This window comes from Ammospiza caudacuta, chromosome 12 (assembly GCF_027887145.1).
Source record: "Ammospiza caudacuta isolate bAmmCau1 chromosome 12, bAmmCau1.pri, whole genome shotgun sequence".
Classification (NCBI taxonomy): domain Eukaryota; kingdom Metazoa; phylum Chordata; class Aves; order Passeriformes; family Passerellidae; genus Ammospiza; species Ammospiza caudacuta.
This window is the reverse complement of record NC_080604.1, coordinates 15,930,146-15,950,043: the sequence shown is the minus strand read 5'-3', so window position 1 is coordinate 15,950,043 and position 19,898 is coordinate 15,930,146. Positions and strand designations below refer to the sequence as shown.

General features: G+C 48.2%; 1 protein-coding gene across 1 annotated transcript in view; it reads left to right on the top strand.

Moving 5' to 3' along the window:
- PRICKLE2 (prickle planar cell polarity protein 2) overlaps positions 1-19,898 on the top strand; it is a 102,656-nt gene that overhangs the window by 49,603 nt on the left and 33,155 nt on the right. The gene's annotated exons all lie outside the window — the stretch shown is intronic.

Here is a 19,898-nt window from a genome sequence, read left to right as displayed (position 1 = left end):
GCAAACGGATTCAATGTGCATGTCTCTGTGATCCATTTATGTACTTGAAACCCCCATTGATTTCCACTGGAACCGTCCAGCAGAGCAGCAAGTGAAAGGTCTGACTGTAGCGGTGCTCTTGGCTTCCTGATACCTTTCCCCTGTCCTTTGTATGAGAAAGGAGATCCTGATGGCAGTCAGGACAGTGGTGTGGTGTGTGCCAGGTGTGCAGCACACAGAGCTCTCACTGGGCCTCAGCCTCTGCTTTGTCCTGTTTTTCACTCTGCATGAAGTGATGCCTTGTGGCACCCCACGGTGGCTTTGATTAATTTGCCTCTGACACTGCCTAACTGGTCATTCAGGGAACATCCAGCAAACCTCCTGGTTGCAGTTGCTCCTGAACCCTCCCACCCAGCCTTGGCTTTTTCCTTTCATGAGGGGTTAAATTTACTCAACATAAATATTTTCTGCTCTCCTTATTGTCCTTGTTAGTTGTCTTCATACTCTCATTTTCTTAAGCACTGCAGGAAACAGTCCCTTGCTTGAAAAGCTTACAACTCATACCTCCAAACATATTCACAGCAGATACTTTCTGTCTTAACACCCACTAAAAATCATTGGGAACTGAATCCTTAACTACTGCCAAAATATGCAGATACCCTGAGGATCTGACTGCTTCCCCTGACCAGCTCCATTAGACCAAGGGATAGCAGAGAGGAAGTGAGAAGAGCATTCCCTCCTGGAGCTTGAGCAACAGAAATTACTCAGAATTAGTCTGGGTCTAAACCACAGCATATTTTTGCAATTTAGGTCCTCACATCAGCAGATTTGCAACCCTTGTGCTGACTGTGGATACTGATCCAGACCCTAAAACTGGTGGAAGTTTTTTCTGTGCTATATGCTCACTGCCAACTTTGTTGTGCTTCAAGAGAATTTACCTTAAAGATGTGTCAGGGAAGGACATCAGACAAATACCCATCAGTGGAATATGGTTGTATATATCCACTGAAAATTGTATTTGTCATGTTTTGCCATTTTGTGTAGAACAGCTTATCTCTGGGGCTTCAGGCACTTCAGAAAGTTGAGTATGGCAGGTTTGCTTCAACATAGAGGAAACAATGTTTTGGTCAAAGTCAGAGGCAAAATTATAGTTGACATCAAAACTAAACCCAATTTCATGTCCCTTCTGTCAGCACACGGTGCTGCTCACTCAGGTGGAGGTGGAGAGGCTGGAAAAGCACAGACGTGCTCTGCTCTGTGTCTTGTGTGGAATGCAAACTATCAAAGTTTGAACTCTTTTCACAGCAGAGACGTTCAGAGTGCAGCAAGTGTCAAAATCCTTGGCCATGGTTGGTTCTGGTGCGTGCAGCAGAGCTCAGGGAGGGCAGGGCAGCTGTTGGGCTGCAATTGCTGCTTATTACACTAATTACAATCGTCTCGCTGCTATCTGAGCTCCCCTTCTCCTCCCCCATCTGTCAGGTTGGCCATCCATGGTTGCTCATCCCTTTGAGATGAGTTTGAAGTGCTCATTGCCCCAGAGAGCCTGATGGTGCTCCCCCTCTGCTCCTCTGTACTGACACCAGGGAATGGTCACAGTTTGTACAGAGTAGGGGTTTGGGGGATTGAGCTGTTTGCCTTGAATGAAGGCCATGGAAAGGGGAGGTGTTGCCCTTACTCTGCAGCTCCACATTTCTGAAACTCAAGGCCGGGTGAGCCACCCTGGTCTGGAGCGTGCCAGCTTGTTTGGGATGAAGGGAGGAGAACTTTCTTCCTACTTATTTTTCTTTTTGCCCTGTACCAGTGCAGCCAGCTAACTGCTGGTCAGAGCAGTCCCCTCCAGTCAGGGCATGCTACAGGAAGATTCCCAGCTTTAACCCATCCACAATTTTCCAGAAATGGCTTCAACCCTCTGCTGCAGGAGCCTGGCTAATCCTGCCTTGAGTCAGCCGCTGAGCTGACCCCAAACTGCTGTTGTTTTGTTGCAAGGAGACACTGTAAGTTAAACACTCAGCAGAAAGAAAGCCCCAATCCTTGGATGCCCACCTGTTTTTTATTTCCCTGGGGAGGGGTTATCCTTGTCACAAGGGGCTGGCTTTGCAGAACAGCCCAAAGAAGCTCAGCTTCCAAAGAGGCCGCATGAGCCACAAAACAATGGGACTCACTCAGTCGCCAGCAGCAATGGCTGCTTCTAAAAGGCTGATGTACTTAGTTTGCTCGTGTTTAGCAAACATCTTTGCTTTGCCCTTTGAAGATAATGCTACATGTTTGACGTAGCTTGGTAGGAGAGAAAAGAGGAAGAAATGGCCTGTAGTTTGATCGTGTTTAATGAGCAGTGGCTGGTCGGAGCCATAGCATTCAATAATGCTGGTGTCACCTGTTAATTGCCAGCAGTTGGGTTTCTCCACCCCTCCTGGTGCTTGAGCTGTGGGCAGGATGCCCTCGTGGGCTCACATAAGCCCCACAGCTGAGGCTCAGGCTGTTGGAAGGCCAGCAGCAGCCTGGCAGGGTAATGTGGTCTCTCTGCAAGCCATGTCTCAGTGTGGCTGTGATGGAAACAACAGCATCTTACAGGATGGCTTTGAGCCTTCCTAGGACTGTTCCCAGGCGTGTGGGTCTGGTCTGGCACAGTGAGAAGGGATGCTCTTGTGGCACTGCCTGCATTGGGCCCATCCAGGGGACACTGTGGGACCCCATGGAGGAGGGAGTCAGGGTAGGAATCAGAGATCACGTTTCTGGCCAGCCCTCTCCTGATACAGCCTTAATCCCTCCCTGCAGGTGCTGATCCCCCTGTTCCCAGAGCAGACTATAGAGTTGCATTTCCTTACAGATGATGATAAGATAAAAGCCTGGCTGTGTTGTACAAGAAGAGAAGAAGGTTCAGGGGATGACAGGCTGCTGCAGGAGGAAGGGATGCAGGTTTCCAGCTGCTGCTGAGGCTGCCTTTGATGAGGGCTGTGATTGATGCTGTGTTTGGAGCAGGCAGTGACGCGCTGACCTTTCCCTGACGGGCTGAGCAGCTCTAATGATATTGATGGAGCTGGCGATTTGTGTATTGGGTTTGATGTACAAGGCTTGACACGGCATGGAGAGATGGGACTGGAGTATGACTGACAGCCCATTCCCATTAAGGATGGTGAGGCACAGCCTGTTCTCTAGTGATTCCTTTCAGTGAGAATGCTTTGACGAATTATATGTAGCAGGGAAGTTTTGCTGTTAAATACCGTCCTTTTAATAGCTTCAAAGCAGTTAAAAACAGATGAGAATGAAGTGACTTGCAGGCCAGAAGGCTTATCACTAAAAAGGCTGTCCAAATTACACACTTAATTAATATTTAGTGAATTATTTTTACTCTGACTTTATTGTTGAGTCCTGAGGCAGATAAAACAATGCAGTGGCTTGCATCTGGGATTCTCTTTTTCTGTAATTCAGCTGTATAAAATTTCAAACCGTGGACTTCTTGCAGGCAACATTAAAATGTTTTAATTTCCATGAGTTGAGCTGTGTATAAATCGCACCCTGGTTGGCACATCTCGTGGGTGCTTGTGGCAAGAGTAATGAATTTCATGGTTTGTTATGAGCTACTAAAACCAACAGAAACACAGAAAGCCTGTTGTAATCTCAGCATATCATTCAAGGAAGCAATTTATTCCTAAGTATGAACAAATGTCAAGCCACGATAACAAGTTGTTATTACTAATTAAAAAAAAGAGAAGAATAGCAAACATCTCCTGTCATGTGTGTGCACTTGCCAGGCTGTCTGGAGGATACTGGAGCTCTATCCAGCTTCAGCCAGTGGGACAGCCAGGCTGGGAACCTTGCCATTGCCTAAGACAGGATGACCCTCTGTGCATTCCAGGAAGGGCACTGGGCCATGATCCTAAGAGAACTGGGGCTGAGAAACCACCCAAGCTTAAATACAGATGCCACTTTTCAGAACTTTATAGTTTTCTGTGTTTTGGAGGGTTATTTTATAATCAAGGTTGGCTTGATTGTAGAAGTCTTGTGGAATTTGGGGTGTGCTGAAACAGCACATGCTAGTCCATCTGCTGGCACTAGCTGGTTTTGTATCATCCAGGGCCACTTCTTGTTCTCAGGTGTGAAATAAAAACCCATTTGGGCACCTTTCTTCCCACTGCTCTGTTGGGAGGTGAGGAGCCAGGTGCATTCCTGACCATGTCTGATCTCCCTGTGCTTGCAGATACACTGGGAAATTCAAGGCTTGAAGACATTGCAAGCCCCTTCTTGTTTATGACCCAGCATGCATGATTCCCTCTCTGACATCATATGAGAGAATTGGCTGGATCCAAAAATGTGCTGAATTTGCCACCTCCCTGTGCATTTAACACAGTTTGGGTGCAAGCAGCAAAGAGGTCTTTTCTCTTAGTTGGCTCTGTGTCTCCTGGGTGGGAGTAGAAGCATGACCATCTCAGACCTGTGCTGGTGTCAGGACAGAGGTTTGTGCAGCCCTGCAGGACCTGACTGGGAGCAGGGGCTCATGTGGTGCTAGCCAAAGTGAGGGAAGCACTGAAATCCTGCTGGCAGCCAGGGGAGATGTGCACAATGTGGTTTAAGGAGGTAAAAACCAGGCTGTGTCACTTGGGCTGGCTCAAGGTTGGCCTCTGAGCACGGAGATGGTCAATTCAATTCCCCTGGTCCTGGGGAATGCCCAGCTTTGGTGGTGGGGCCAGGCTGTGCATGACTAGTGCAGAGGAGAGCTCAGTGACTTAAGGCAAGAAATCCTCAGTACATAACCGCTGACCCGAAACACCCTGTTAGACAGGTTTGAAGCCAAAAAATAAAATAAAAATCATCTGATGTGACAGCGACCCTGACAGTGTCAGGCAGTGAGAAGGGCGGCAGCGAGGGAGTCCTGAGCTGCTGCCAAGGCACATGTCAGTGCAGGCTTGCAGGGTGAGTTGGTTATCCTGAAAATACATCTTCTATTTTGTGTAAACGGAAAATTAATTTGTTGCTGATCAAAGGTTTAGATCTTTGGACGACATACCACCAGATAAGCTGAAGATTTATGCATTTCTTTTGTAATGTATTTTCAGTGAACACTTTATTGTTTGTGGAAAGGCCCCAAGAAAAAGATATGATTACAAAAATAGCTGTGTTGAGTTTATTTAGCTTAAATTACGATAGACTGCTTTAATGAGGCTTTTGTAGACATCATTAAAGGACAATTAAAGTCTTGAGATGAGAAGCCTATCAGGCTAGCAAAGGGGAGAAAACCACGGGTGCATCTGGATTGTTCACATTCAGTTACAAATTTGATTTCAACATATAAAAGTAAAAAACATATTAGTGCCGAGTGGAAGCTGGAGGCTATGAAAGCCTTATTGTGTTAAGCTCTCTAAAGCTTCTTACATTAAGGTGATTAAAAAAAAAAAAGAGAGAAGAAGAGATAGTGATTGATGAAACCCTGTTGTTGGTATGCTCTGTGTGTCACACCGGGGTGTGCAGTGCTGGGGTAGGGACAGTCAGGGGGTGAGGATCCTTTTGGGGTGCCCTGCCAAGGGGGGGGTTGGGGTACCAGGCAGTGATGCTCAGGAGCATCAGCACAGTGTGCTGATCATCCCTGCATTTGTGTGGTTCAGTGCTGCCAGAGGACATGGGCAGCACAGCGTGAGCTCATGGCCACACCTCACTGTCCAGCTCTGGCTGTGCACCAGAGGGTACCAGCCAGGGCCAGGCCTGTCTCTCTGGGTGAGTGGGTAGGAAACACAGAAAATTGCCTCCAGAATCAGCTGCAGTGTGTAGGGGCTGTACCTCCCCTTCTGCATCAGCTACTGCTGGGCTCCATGGTGTTTTAAAAACTGAATTCCTCCTTGCAGACTGACAGCACAGATCCTTACCCGTGGCTCTGCCAAAATGAGTGGAAGGCAGCAGTGGTGACAGCCGGAGGACTGGCTCTGTTGTGGTTGGTCTCGGGCAGCAGCCACAGGAAGGTACAAATGGCAACCCTGAGGAGAAGTGGAGGAGGCCAAGTTTGGGGATTAATGATCTGTGTCTGATGCTGGTCTCTCTGTCTATCCCATTTTTATTTGAGATAAGGCATCCCTGCTTCTAGCATTGAGAGCTGTGAGGAGGAAGTGTTTGCTGCCTTGCTCAAAAAGAATAAAGAAAAAACAAAGCTCATCTGCATTTGAAGTCCTGACCTGTATTTCATGACTCAGATTCTCCAAGGAGCTTTTCCCATACCTTGGGCACATGCTTGTGTGTCTCCTGAAGAGCCAGGTATATTTGGCTGGGCAGAGCGGGGCTGTACCCTGCCACATAGGGTCATTTCCCTTCCCTGTCACTAACAGCTTTTTGCAGTCATCTTGCTTTTCCCATTCAGTGTTTGCAAAGCTGTGCTCTCTCCAGCCTCTTGTTCAGCTGCTTGTCACTGCCTTGTGCCCAGGGCCCACACTGGGCTTATCCTGTGCTGGCACTGGGCTGGGAGCACTGGCTCTGCCAGTGGGGATTGCTCTGCAAATTACAGGCTGAGTTTGGGAACAGTGCAGGAAAAAAACACTGTAGTGTCCAATTCTGCATTTCTGTGGTCAGAAAGAGCGATGGGAAAGTAATCTATTACTGTGCCTGTGGCTGTGAGCCTGGATGGGCTCGATGGTGCTGGGGACCTGCAACCCCCCTGCTCCAGGACAGGCTGGTGGGGTGTGACATAGAAGGGACAGTCTGTGTCCCTGTGGGCAGCATTTTAGGGTGGCAGAGTCTGAAGACATTTGTAGCAGTGCTGTGCAGTGCCCTGGTATGCTGCAGCAGAGGATGTTCACTAAATAATTCAGAAAGGCCACTTGATCTGACATTCATCAGGTTAGTAGCCCAGTGACCTTGGGGACACCAATCTGCTGTTGCTGCTGCGTGTGGCTCTGCTGTGCAGCCCATTGTCATCAGGAGAGTCAACATGGTCACGTGGAACTCTATTGACTGGCAGACAATCAATACATCCAGGTGATAAAACACAGCATTTATGAAACATGGGCTCTGCAATGATTTGTTAAATTAGCCATGGGTCTGAGTTTGTGCAAATGGCAGAAAGTTTAGAGTTGACTGGGTTTGGCTCTTTGTCATTAAAGCTAGCAGCAAAGGGAAAAAAGATGGTGCTACATTTACAGGCAGAGCTGTCTGTCTCACACCTCTGCATTGAAGCAGGGCTTCCTGCTCTTGATCTTTCTTTATTTTAGTAGCTTTTTACTTCTGGTCGTTTCCTTCATTGCTGGCAGTTGTCAGCATCTATCCTTGTAATGGTGCAAGTCCTTCACCTAACCTTTGATAATGTGCCCCACCAGCCCAGTATTCTCCTTTCTGCCTAATGAAACACCCATTTCACCTGCATAATGTGCAGAATCCGTCAAGAAATCTTGTGTTCCTTCTGGAGTTATTCCAGCACATGACCTTTTCACAAGCCTCACAGTGGGGTAACGGTAATATGGAGCAATTGCCAGCAAACCGGCAGCTTTCAAAGCAGGAAGGCTCATTTCCATTTCCCTGAGACAGTTGTGTGTCCAAACGTTACACAGCTTCTGATCTGATTTCCTGTCTCAGAAGAGGCTGTTCGTTGGATTTTGTGGATATTTAGATTTGCAAGTATTGGAACAAGAGGTCTGTCAGGAGCGATGACAATCAGAGACGCTGTTTGGAGACACAAAGCTCTTCTGCTCACAGCTAGCCCTGCAGCTCAAGTGTTACAGACACTGGTCTTTTACTGATCTTTTACTTCAGTTTGTGATTCTCACACCCATTTTATCTTTGTGGATGAACTTAGACTGAAAGGTTTTCAGTAACTGGTATGATGCCTTTGTGCAGATGATCAGTTGACCAAGAAAGCCAAGCAGAACTCACCTTTAGGGTGGTTGGTTGTATGGGGATGACACTGCCACGTGCCCTGGGGTGGGATCATATCAGGCTGGCGCAGGGTGATTGAAGCTGCTGTAGATGGTGGCACAGAGGGTGTTGTACAAGAAGTGTGGGGTTGGACACTCATGCCTTGCCAACCTTTCCCCTGAGGGTGAGGCTGGCTGATGGAGACCCTTGGAGCGTGAATAGAGACTTTGCTCCAAAGTGTTTGCAGCTAAAGGGCCTTTCCTCCTGGAAAGTTAATGCTGATAAATTCAGACATTTTTACTCGTTTTGGGTGAAAATGAGTGTCCACAGGATGTGCCCTATGGAACAGGATGTGTTCCTTGTGTTGTTTGTAGCCCTGAGTCACTGCTGCGTGCTTTGAGGGATATGTTTCCAAGGAACACACGTAATTTCTACTTGACAGCATTTCTGCTCAACATTATCATTTTATAAGCAGGCTTCTTTGTTTGCTTCTCCCCATTTCAGTTTTGTCTCATTCCCTTTGTGTTGTAATTAACATGTTCTGAGTGTAAGAGGAAAAGTAAATCATCTTGGGGCCATGGCACATTAATCACAGAGAGACAAGATTGACAGCCTGCCTGCAGTGCTGATTCAGGCTGGAAGGGGCAAAATGGGCCAGTTTAGGGAGCTGAAAGATCAGGGAAGATTTTTCCTACAAGTTCTATTGCTCTTTGTAGTTGGAGGAGTTGAAGGAGACCATCCTCAGCACTTCAGCCATCTCTAGCAGAAGCCCCTGCTCTGTGAAAGGAAGGTCTGATCTGGCTGGATGCTCTAAGAGTCAGTGCTCAACTCTTGAACTTGCTGCTCAAACTTAATATAAATGAAAAAAAACAAATAGTTCAGATCACTGCACATTCTTGGTTTGTCCCACTTGGCTGAGTAACTTGGGGAGGCTCTTAGAGCTGGGCTGGTTTGTCCCAGCTGCAGATCTCATCCTTGAGATTTTGAGTGTAATTCCATGTAATTAAACCTAATTTATGAGCCTTAATAATAACAGTTTAAGGCATTTGAGGCTGCAGAAAGACTCACAGCTGTAGTTTCCGCATCCTTCTGTGTTCTGTAAACATAGCTAATATTGCCAAAATCAAGGACTCTGAAATCTGGAGTCAGACATCAAAAGTCAGGAGCATGCAGGAGAATGTTAAGGAAACTTCCCACTCTGACCATTCATGAGACTCTCTAGCAGTGACACTCCCAAGGCCAGAGACTTTGATTTCTGGGACTCAAGTCCCTTCATGGCAGCAGCTCCAGTGAGCCAAGAGCCCCTCTTGGCTTCCCCACTCACAGCCAGACCAGGTTTCCTCGCCATTAGTCCCAGGTTTCCCATAGCAGTCTCAAGTGTCCTGTTCCATAAAGCCATTTATTCCCAGAGCAGCAACACAAATGTAGCCCAAGCTGGTGCCTCTGAGAATCCTTCAAGAAAGGAACTCATGGGCTTTTATCCTCTCCCAGTCTAGCCTTTCCCCCTAGTGATTTTCCTGTCCATCCACCTCACTAGCATCAGTGGTCTTCAACTCCTTTGTTATCCAGAAGGTCGGCAATTCCCAGTTCTGCAATGTCTCTCAGTGTTCATTTACCTGGCTGGCATCCCCCATCTTCATGTCCTTTGTTATCCCAAAGGTTGGCAGTTCATGGCCTCCTGTCTCGGGGTCCCAGCCAGAGGTTAAAGTGCATTTCAATCTCCATCTCAATCTGCAGTTTGGAGCCCAGCTACCTGGACCAGGTGTATTCCTCAACGAGAAACGCTGTGTGTTTGAAAAGTTTTATTTGCTTTCTGTGGGGTTTTTTTGAGTCCACAGAAACGAGTTTTTTGAATTTCACACACTTTTTTGCAAATGCTAAAAACTGAGAAGTATGCTGTCCTCCAGATGACTCGAATTATTCATCTGTGACCACCAAATTCCCAAACAACGGAATTGAAGAGCAGCAGAAGGGATTTGGCAGCGTAGCTCCTTCTCTGCGTTTTCTATTCCAAGGGGAAGGAAGCACAGGGGGAAGAGGCTTAGCATCCCTGTTGAGGGGGTGAATTCCTGAGGCTCTCAGTACTCTCACCTGAGACACACATAAAAAGGTGTGAATCGTTCATCTGTCCTGGCCGTGTGGGAGAAAATGTATTAAAATATGCAGTGACCAAAATGCCACGCTAATAACTTGTATTCCCCAGAATATTTAGCCCTGCTGGTCACAAACATGCTACGTTTGATTCCAGTAGGGAATCAAACTAGTGTAGAAGATAATTGAGAGGGCATTAAAAGCCAGGAAAAACGACGCGTTGCTCGGAGCCAGCGGATCATTGCGTTAATAGCCCCTGTACCTAAGAAGCGGTACCTGAAGTTTGACAGCAAGTTGAGATTCGGTCAGCATCAAATAAGAAGGGAAGGATAATTAATGTCTTCACACCATTCAATTTAGGCTGCTGGTACGCAGCCAACTCTCAGAAACACGCAGCGAGCGGGGAGGATTTTTCCCCCCCCCTCTCCCATTGCCCAAACAGCCTAGAGGATGTATCGATTTGGGAGAGCGGGCTGATTTCCGTGTAAATAAAGGGGCGGGTGGCCGGGCCGTGGCGGTCCGGGCGGGATGCGGTGACTTTGGCTTGCTGACATCATTGCTCATTAACATGCAGGAGAGGAGAGCAATGCAACAGCAGAGCCCCGCGCCGCTCCCGCGCCGCCAATTATTCTCCATGGGCTGCATCGCTCCTCGTTAATGCCTGCGCTCGGCGAGCAAATTGGACATCCTCTCGCCACCTCCGAGGGTCACTCGGAGAAAGGCAGGCTGCAGGGGGGAGCTGCTGGAGCCGCTCGCATTGGGAGCAGAGAGGGAGGGACCCTCCGGAGCCGGATTTCTAAGCCAGGCAATTGAGGCGAGAGCTGCAGACGCGGGGCAGGAAAGGCACGGTTTGGCAGGGCAGCTTTCCTGCGGGAACGTGCCTGCTCGGAAAGGCTTCCACAGAGCCCCGGAGCCGGAGCGAGGGATGCTGTGTGGCACTGCGGGGCTCCGGCTGGTCCTGCGAGCAGCCCGCGGGCACCGGGCACAGCTCGGGCAGCGGGGCAGCTCATAGAGCCTTCCCTCCTGCGCTGCCATCCCAGCGGGAACAGGTAAGGAGCTGCCTTCGGCCAGCCGCTTCACATTTGCCGTGGGTTTTTAGAAGGGATAGAAAGTAGAGGAGGAGGAATGAGGAGCATTCCATGGATGCACGCAGTGCTAACTTTGCTCGGTTAGCTGCGAGGGGCTGCGCTGTTTTTCCAGCCTTTGCTGTGCTCTGTGTTTATGGATGTATAAGGTTAATTGTTAAATTGCATTTCTGCAGCTGCAGGACGTCTGGGAGAAATGCTGATGCTATTGTAATGGAGTTCTCGTTTTAAAAATAATCAGGAGGGCTCAGCTGGCTGTAATAGGAGTTTAAAAATCTTCATTTCTCGGTGTTAATTGTATTGCTGTGGTGAATACAGCTCCTAGAAGCCTGGATTCTCTGCACATTTTCTGAGCATACTGTGTGGAGGCTGGGGCTGTGAATGAGGACGCTGCTGTTCAGATGTTTATTTTGGTGGTTTTGCCTTCCTGAGAATAGGAAGTTTTAAAGTAATAATCTTTTTAAGCCCTTGTTGTTCATGCCAGAATGGCAAACTATAAACCAACCTAGAACTGCAACCTGGGGGTTATGTTTTTCAGTGCAATCTTTTCAAGTCCAATTTCCTTTTTTTCTTGTCCCTTGAAGGAACATTTTAAGCAGATGTGACACAGACATGACCTGTGACCGTGGAAAGATTTTAATCCAGTTATTCTTTGTTTTCTAGTCATGATTCCTTGGCGGTGCTAAACAGTGATTGAATCTCTTTGAGCAGTTGAGGATTAGCGCTGGACAGAATAATGCCAAAATAATTATTTGCACCAGATGCAGTGTCATCCTTTCAGTTTTAGCTCTCTTATCTTGTAACTTATCTGACTTATTTTCATTCGGCGATTATTTCGCCTGCTGTGGGAGCACTTACATGTCTCGCATCACTGCATTGTGTTTATAAGGGTGCCGGCTTGAGCCTGTGATAAAGATTTGTAAAGTAAAACTGTCTGCAGCTAACAAGATTATATTTTGCTTCGCATTTTAATCTCCTCCCGTTGTGTGTTTTCCGCCAGCCAGACTCGGCTTAACAGAATGACCCAGCCTTGCACATTTGCTGCTGGCAGCCTGGCTGGGCTCAGCCAGCCCAGCCTCGGATCAGGCTGCCAGTGTTTGCTTTCACATGCGGGTCAGTGTTGCCTACCTCAGGGGACGCCGTCTGAGCCTCAACTTCTGTAATAAATTACCATTTTCAGCCTGGCTCATCCTGCTTCTGAGCGTTTTGCCCATCAGCCAGGTTTTTTTCCTTTAGGATGTATGGCCTGTGAGATGCTTGGATTGCAGTGTGTTTACTGCTTCCCGTGGTTTCTGCTTGTCATGCTGCAAATACAAGTGAAGGCCCTTAAAATAGTGTGCACAGCCCTGGGGCAGGTCGCTGGGAACTCACTTAGCTTAGCTAGTCTGGAGTGATTGGCTTGGAATGGGATGGGGGAAAGAGAGGGGCAGGAAGATAAATACTGCCTGTGGAGAGCCCAGAGTTATTAAAACTTGAGGAAACAGTGAAGATTTGCATGCTGAACGGAGATGGATTTCTCAGTGGACAGCTGGGTTTGGATCCAGGGTGCTAGAACCCCAGGCTTGGAATTTTCATCTTCAGTTTATAACAATGCAGAAAGGACCTCCTGTGATACAGCTCTGCATCCTGTTAGGCTGAAAAGCCACCCAGTGCTATCATTAAAATCTGACAGGATAACCCTCAGGGTAGGGCAGGGCTTTGTCACACAGACCCACCCTGGCTCTTGGATGGGGAGCCCAGAGGGAGAGTTCCTCAGGGCCCTGCTGTGCCTGCTCCTCCACTGTGTCCCCTCTCCCATCCCCATCATCCAGAGGCCCATTGGTCTCTGGGGTCCATGGGGTTGGGGTTGTCCTGCCATGGGGGACACCAAACCCTCCTGGGTGCCCCCAGCCCTGCATCTGCCCATCCTGTACCTTCTGCCTTTTATAGTCACGAGCTTGGCTTCAGCATTGTTTGCCCACCAGCTTCAGGGTTATTACTGCTGCTGCTGCTGAGCCTGTTCTTCTCTTCAACTTGTAAACTAGCGGTTTGCATTTCTTCTCCATGACTGGGGAAAAATATGTGGTTATTATTATTTCTGTATGCTAAGAGCTGGACCTTTAAGGGGGAAAAAACCAGCCCTAATATAAATATGCTGAGAGTAGCGGTAAGCCTGTGAGCTGGCAGACTGCCTCCATCGTCTTGGATGTGAGGGAGCAGCCTGTTGGATGCCTTTTCTCCTGGTAGCATGGCTGGGCAACCGGCTGGGGCTCACTGCAGCTTCTTTTGCCTCTTCTCTCTCTGCCCTTTGCTTGATCTGCAGCTCACATGGGTGTAACAATGTGCCCACTTCCATCTAACCTCTATTATGAAAAAAAAATATTGAATCTTTTGCAAAATATCCTGAGAGATCCAAGTTGAGGGTTCTTAAAAGAGCTGCTGAGTTATTAATATCCTTTAATTTAACCATCTCATCTTTATGCATCAGAATTTTCACAGTTTGTGTCAGGGGTTGTGGCTCATGGGAGCAGCCTGGCACTGTGGCTCAGGTCAAGAGGGTGTTTCAACACCCAGCTGCTCTTACCCAGCTCACAGGGAGAAACTGGAGCCCAAGCAGGGACCTGTGTTCACTGCAGAGCACTGGGGTGCACCTGGGCTCTCCAAATTGGCCTGTGATGCACCCCAGATCCCCCACTGGGGTTCGGCCACTGGCTGGAAAGATTGGTCATGTTTTCATTCTCATCCTGGGGTGTTGCTGAAAAGTCTGGCCACAGCTTTGGTCTGTGGTTCTGATTCCTTGTTTGCTTAAGAGGGCACCAGACAGATCGGATGAGGAATCTGGGGGGTTTGTGCATTGTTGTGTTGTGTTTTGTTCTGATTTCCTGGTCTGCCTCTGGTTGTTTTCTGCTGTGTGGTGCCTCAGACCACAGCAGGATTGGGAGCAGCCCCAGGCTGTGCCTCAGGGAAGCAGTGGTTTGGGAACAGGGCAGTGGGAACCCACAGGCAGGTGTTCTACCTGCTTGGGAAAGGGAGGGTCCTGATTCATGATGGAAGCAGAACAAATGGAAAATCCTCAAAGGCTGCTTTTGCTCATATTTGGCTGCAACTGGCAGTACTGGGGATAGTTCTTTTTTTATTCTTATTTTTCTTAATTAAGCAAGAATAGCTTTTGCATTGGTAAAGGATGAGTTTTAAAATTAAAATTAGTCTCCAGCCTGAGGCCAAACATGGACAAATCAGCTAGAGAAGAGAATTTTTCCAGGAGCAGAAATGAGCTTTGTCATAAAAGCTTCAATGGCATCCTGGATACCTTCACAACTGCTGCTGTGGGCACTGCAAGGGTCAGGGGGAAACTAAAAATAAATCAATACTGTAAAGAAAGTTGTCTCGCCTTGAGCAAATTGAGGAGAGAGACAAGAACATGGATGGGGAAAATGGAGAAGAGTTTGATTTGCAACTCCTCCATCCCACTAATCTCTCATGCAGATGAGTGGCTACATGTGCTTTTCCTGTGGCCTTTGGGATCTGGGGGACTTGTATCTGTAGGATGCAACCAGTTTGGTTGCTGGATTATTTCTCTCTTCCTTGGTTTCCTGGCATTACTGTTCTGCCAGCTCTGTTGCTACCACCTGATGTTGATCTGTCAAGCCAGCTGTTCCCACAACATGTTGTGTCAAGTGAATGTTGGCATCCCTTGACTGTCCTTGCAGGCCACCAAGGGCACCTTGTCCTCAGACTTTGAATTCCTGCTATTATTGGTAGCCACGTCTAATTCACCTCCTTCTCCTCCTGCACCACAGTGGGCAGGTAAAAGCTTTTGCAAAGCTTCCCTTTCAACCCAGGTAACACAGAATCTATGCAGTTCATTCCCACTGATAAGTTGGGGTTTTTTCAGCTGCAGTGACTGGAAGAGCTGGGAAGTTACAGAAATGTTTTACCTGGGGAGATGCCACTGTCACTGAGATCCATGGGCCCTGAGGCCATGGGCAGCAGCTGGATGGGGGCTGCTGGGACCATTTGATTCAAAATACGGTGTTAGAGAAGTTGGAGAAAGAGGCAGAGCTTCAGCCTGAACTGTCTGTTTTAAGCACAAAAGCTTGGGGCTGCTCTGATGGTTAGGAAGTCCATGGGGAAGCCACAGCTGGGTGCTGCTTGTGGTTGCTCCATGCCTCAGTTTCCCCATGCTGGAGAAGAACTGCTGGGCTCTCCCTATGGCAGTGAAGGACTGTTAATTTTTCCATTTAGGTAAATATTTGCCCTGCTTGTGGGGTCTGAAGAAACGTGTCTGTATGGCTGGAGCTCACTTGGGATGGGAAGATGCCTCATTAACTCTCAGAGATAACAGGCAGGGATATTAAGACACCCTCCTTAGGAGACTCAGGGGTCATAGGAGCTGCCCCAAATCCTGAGCCTTCTCTCCCTTTTCCAAGAGGTCTTGGGGTTTTGTGATTTACTGACTGATGACCAGAAGCCTTACTGCAGTCAGAATGATGGCAGGATGCTGGAAGGAGATCAGGCTGCCACGTGTGCCTTAAGCCAAGTGAGAAGGGAATTGTCCGTCTGCATTTACACCCCCCATCTGAGCAGAGCAGACAATTGCTTTTTGAGGGATTCCAAATCTTGCATGCTAATGTGTGCACAAATGCATGCAAATCCTGTATTAGGGAGCACAGCAGAGGCCTCCATGGCCGTGCAGGGCCGTGGCATTCTGGCTGCTCGCTTTGTCTGGAGAGGGAGCTGCTCCCTGACACAGCCCATTTATTCCCATCCCAGAAGAAACAAGTGAGAAGCAGAGATAAGCACCCGCTGGTGGGTGATAAGGGCTGTTTACCTAGTTCCTTCTTTGTCCAAGAGGAATTTTAACATTTCTGCCACAATTTTAAACTCTGCCTTCGTTCCTGCTGTTGCTGGGAGGCGTTGGGCTCTGCCCTTTCTCAGAATATTTGTGGATCTCAGCCTTTGAGAGGCTTTGCCTTGGTGCTCTTTGCTGTGTTATGTTCTGCATGCCCACCCACTGAACAGGAAGAGAAGAGCCCTGTGGCCAGGAGCTTTTCCTGCAGGCAGGGGTGTGCTGCCTTCAGCATCCTAGGGAGTCCCATCCCAAAAGCCAGACACACAGGCTGTTCCCTGGGATAGGCCAGCTCACCTGGCTCCTCTGCTGGAGCTACACACTCTTGGCAAGGACCCCCTTTGCCATGGTGACAGGCTGCCCTCCACCTCTCTTCCCTGACTTTTCAGCTCTGCTCATGCTTTCCCAAATTGGAGTCTGCTGGTTTTTCACAGCAGGGAGACCTCATCTCTCTTCAGAAAGCTGGGGTCACACTCACAGCTCTCTCCAGAGCCTCTTGCACCGCACTAGTGTTTTCAGCATGGTTTAGCTTTTTGTTGGTGCCATTGCTGAGATGAAAGGGCTGCTGGAGGCTCCAGAGATGGCAGAGGCTGTGCTTTGCTAACAGGGTTGTACAACAAGGGACTGCCTCGTCCCAGAGACCTCACAGGTCAGTTGGCTTCGTGTCAAGATCCATGTAGGTGGACCAAAGCGGGGAGTGTACTTCAGCTTCCCAAGCAAGAGGTACTTTGAAACCATGTTCTCTGCTTGGTGTGTTGGGTTCCTGTTTCCTTAAGATTCCCCTTGTGTTCTGTTTTCATCTATATAGAGAAAAGGCCTGGTGTGGGGTGGTGGATCTATTTACACCTTCCTCCTGCACCAGTGTGTGGGTAAGGATATGTCTGGAAGTGGGCTTAGAGCGTCCTCTGAGGAAAGGACTTGCCCACTGTGCCAGGAGCACCATGTAAAAAGCAGCCAATGCAAAATAAAACACATCCATCTTGTAACTTCGCTGGCCTTGAGGAGAAGAAATTTTTCAGTCTGTTTCTGAGACGTTGCTGCTTTGTACCATGTGAAGTCAATTCAAGGCAGGCCCCTTTCCAGCTAAATCTGACACCAGGAAATGTTCTTTTTCTCCCCGTTTGCTTCCCGCCGCCGTGGCCCCAGCACAGGACAGCTCTGTGTGCAGCTCTGTGCAGAGCAGCCCTGCCGATGCTCCCCAGCCCGTGCCTCCTGCAGCAGCCTGCCTGCCGCCGGCTCCGCTCGCCTTTCCTCCCTGCCCACAAGCTTAAAAGCTCCTTTATTCACCCTCTGTGCTCAAAGCCAGTCATGCTGTCAGCCATCCTTGCTCCGTTGTTTCCTCCCCAGTGCTGGTGATATCTCTGATTCTTCCCTGAGACAAGCTCGCAGACCTGGGATGGGAGCAAGATGGAAAGGATCATGAATGAAGACGGGATTTCCAGACAGTGATTGGTGCTAATTTATTCTTGCTAAATAAAACCTGGCTGCCTGCACTCTGCTCAAGTTGTGCAAGGCTGCACAGGCAGCAGAGGTTGTTGTTGCTGAGGCTTTGGTGGTGGTGAGGCTTGGCCAGAGCCAAGCTAATGGGTTTCCCTTTGGAGGAGGTGCCACCGCAAGGCTGCAGCTCCTTGTCCAGGGTAAGGTGTGTGACACACGGATGTGTGAGCATCTGCAGGCTGTGCTGCACTTCCTAAGGAGCTGCTGCTGGCAGGAGCAGCCAGGCAGGCTGCCAGCCATGGCCCTGCTCCCCTCCAACACCCACCAGCTCCCTCTGTGGCACCCACATTGTCACCGTGGTCACTGCAGGCACAGGCGAGCGCTGACACGTGCGTTGTCTCGCTTTGTGCTGCTCTGCTCTGAGTGCAGCAGGGGAAAATATTTTTTTCAATTTCATCTCACATTTGAAATGTACATTCTGATATTAAATTTTTGCTATGGGGAATTATTTTTAATTATAGTGAGCTGGAAGATGATAAAATAAAGTTGAGTAAGTGAGACCTATGTGAAGAAGTCATGGAAACCTGATCATAGAAGTGGAAAGACACTCCTAGGACACTGGCTATTGTTCCCTTGAAACAGCATATCCTAATGTAAAGAAAATTGTAATTAAAGCTGTTAATCATCTGCTTTTAATGAGGAGGAAAAAGCTGACTATCTCAGAGACAAGGTGTTGAATTTTGTACAGTTTGCCCAGGGAGGTAGCAGAAACCCCATGCGGGGAGATGGTCAAGTTTTAATGGTGCAAAGTCCTGGCTTGGGACATCACTGCTGAGTAGATAGGCAACCTGTGTTGTTTTCATCCTTTGCTTTTCTGACTAGGGAAGCCACTTACCAGCCGTACTCGCTTGCCTGGGATGGGTCAGGAGGAACGGGGGGTAAACCAGCCTCCTGACCCAGTCCTCAGGCTCCTGGCTGCGTGTGGTGTCAGCTGGGGGATGGGAGTGATCTCTGGGGTCTGACTGATCATACATCTCACCTACTCAGTTTTTGACACTGTTATTACAAGTCCTGATTTATTTAATTTATTAAAAGCCAAGATGTCTGATGCTCTCCTGCCATGTCCCATCTCCTGAGGGGGATGTATCTAGAGTGGGAAGGAGGAGCAAGCCTGTGCTCTGGATTTTCCCCCATTGTAATGCTCATGCTCCCACTGGGCTGTTGGGTTTGTTCCCCTTTGAAGCACATGATCAATATCCCAAAAGTCAAAATTTGGTGAAATCCTGAACTGCCTTAGAATAACTTAACTCCAGGGCCAAATCTGGGGCTCTATCAATTATTCTTAAAATCTTGTTTCCTATTAAGCTGCTTTTAATCGTATCATGAAATGAGATGGAAACAGCAATGATAGCAGTGACTTTGCTGAGGCAGAGTACCCCTTCTACAGTAGCTGATTAATTAAAATACTCACATGAAATGGTACCTTGGTTATTTTTTAAGGAAACAGCCAGAGGTGATGCCGAGATCCCCGACTGGACGCAAACCAGACACTGGAGTGTGTGGGGGTTGCTGTGTGGTTTAGATCTGATGAAAGGCAGGAAATGGGAAAATCTGGCAAATCTCCCTGGCTTGACTTAACGGAGCCTCTTGACTTTTGCTAGAGTGCGTTTTTTGTGCTGTAATGGCCAAATGGAAATTTAGACTTGAAGCTGGATCCGAGCACTGCTATACTTAGCTGGCTTGTACACAGCAGTGAAAGAGAAGGAAAGGTGTTTAAAAATTCCAGCCTCTGGGTTTAACTATTGCTTCCCTCTGAATTTCTTTGCTTTACTTCAGAGCAGAGAAACCTGCAATAGCAACTGCACATTTTCCCTTGATTTTGTGGGGTACCTTCTTATTTCTGAGATGTCTCCCTTCTGCTACCCAAGTGAAAACTTATCTCATTCCTCAGAAGTCAGTGGTGCTTCATTAGTGCAAATTAATTCAGAATCCTGTGTGGTTGCTCTAAAATAGATACCATTGACCCAGCCTGTGGAAAAGCATTGAGTTTTCAGAAATAGAAGCCAATTTATCAGCATTCCCTTTAACCTCTTTTTCTTTGTCAGGAGACTGTTTCAGCCAGGTTTGTCCTTCGCTGTTACCCTGGTGACGGGGTGTGATGATTAGAGGGATGAAACACCTGTCCTGTGAGGAAAGGCTGAGGTGGTTGGGATTGTTCAGCCTGGAGAAGAGAAGGCTCTGTGGTGACCTTATCAGCCTTTCCTGGAGGAGCCTACAGCATTGCTGGAGAGGGACTTTCTACAAGAGCATATAATGTTAGGACAAGGGGGAATGGATTTAAACTGAGATAAAGTTCAGATTGGATATTAGGAAGGCATTCTTTACAGTGGATGGGTGAAGCCCTAGCACAGAGTGCCTGGAGAACTTGCAGATGTCCCATCCCTTGAAGGGTTCAAGGCCAGGCTGGATGGAGCCCTGAGCACCCTGGTCTAGTGGAAGGTGTCCCTGCCCATGGCAGGGGATGTTGGAACTGAATGACCTTTAAGGTTCCTTTCAACCCAAACCATTCTATGAGTCTGTACTGTCCTTGCAGCCCTACAGATAGAAGTTCAGGTTCAAGCCTGTGAAGAAAATCTGTCACAGGCCAC